The sequence below is a fragment of the Galeopterus variegatus genome, unplaced genomic scaffold (genome assembly GCF_000696425.1).
Source record: "Galeopterus variegatus unplaced genomic scaffold, G_variegatus-3.0.2 Scaffold360, whole genome shotgun sequence".
Classification (NCBI taxonomy): Eukaryota; Metazoa; Chordata; class Mammalia; order Dermoptera; family Cynocephalidae; genus Galeopterus; species Galeopterus variegatus.
Window position 1 is genome coordinate 21355 of NW_007726471.1, and position 1223 is coordinate 22577.

Genomic DNA, 1223 nt, shown 5'->3' on the forward strand with positions numbered 1-1223 from the left:
ATAAAAAATGCAGTTTTCACAGAAGACCAGATCACTAGATGAAAGGATCAGAACAGAGATAGAACAGAGGGAGCTCCTACTACACAGTAGGGAAAGGAGAAAAAGCAATTGTCTTCAAGGATCGTGACGGGAGCATACCATACCGTTTATGAAATTCAAAATATACCCACAAACCAACAGCACACATTTTACAAGAGCATTTTTTAAACGACACACATTAAACATATTAGGATAGTTGTCTCTGGGGGAGCAGGAAAACCGGAACAAAATTGGAGATAAAAGTAACGAAGAAATAAAACACGAGAAGGGTTTTGAACAGACGAACCAAGAAAACATGTCACGGGACACTAATAAGAAAAACAAAAGGTAAAGAGAGAGAACAGGGCGACGTCAAGTCCTTCCACACTCTGACGCTGTCATAGTAACTCACCAACCTCAGCGCGAAACAGCCTCTGGATGCTCAGCCAGCAGCACTCAAAACAGTGGACGCTAGACAGCCAAACAGAAAAACAGCATCAACAAAAGGACTAGACTGACATCAGAGTTTTCTCCAGCTCTAAATGCTCTGAGAAAACGAAAGAAACATCTACACATTTTGAGGGAAAATATTCTGACAAGAATATAATACTGAGTCAAGGTTTTTTTATATGAATGATCATTCATTTGTCAAGATGAAGAGGAAATTCAGGGACACAGAAAGACCTTTTTTAGACTTTCAAGGACTCAGATCCATATTACCTATGGTGCTTACTCATCTGAGGGATACATATAAAAGGGTTAATGGAAAGACAAAGTTACAGGGATGGCTGACAGACATGATCTTGTGTTCTAGCTCCCCACTGACTGTCCAGGGCACCATACTAAGAAGGATGTGACATTCCATCTAATCTCAGATGCAGGAGTGTCTGGATTAATTACTAATGTCAGACACAGGCCCCTGTTGCATATACAGGATCCCCCTCCATATTCAAGAGAAAAAAGTACAGAGGTTGGGATACCAAACACTGTCACCCTCTGGGGAGTGCGACTGAGCCTAGACACATGGGACGGTCTCTTTGAACACTTCTGTATTGCACAGATTCCTTGTGAGTACATACTAACTTCTGGAAAATAATACTTTTAAAAAATGTATATTTTGCATGTTTGTATGTATTTTTTAATGCATGTACATATTGTATTTATACCTTTTGAGCCATCAATTCTAATTTTGGATGTTTAGTTAA

General features: G+C 39.5%; 1 protein-coding gene across 2 annotated transcripts in view; it reads right to left on the bottom strand.

Moving 5' to 3' along the window:
- The window catches only part of SLC51B (solute carrier family 51, beta subunit), an 8751-nt gene that overhangs the window by 5856 nt on the left and 1672 nt on the right, over positions 1-1223 (bottom strand). The window contains exon 2 of one of the 2 annotated variants that reach the window (XM_008567957.1): positions 431-489. The exons of the other annotated variant lie outside the window; for it this stretch is intronic. The gene's annotated coding sequence lies outside the window, so the exon portion shown is untranslated. The remainder of the gene's footprint in view (positions 1-430; positions 490-1223) is intronic. 2 annotated transcript variants of the gene reach the window in all.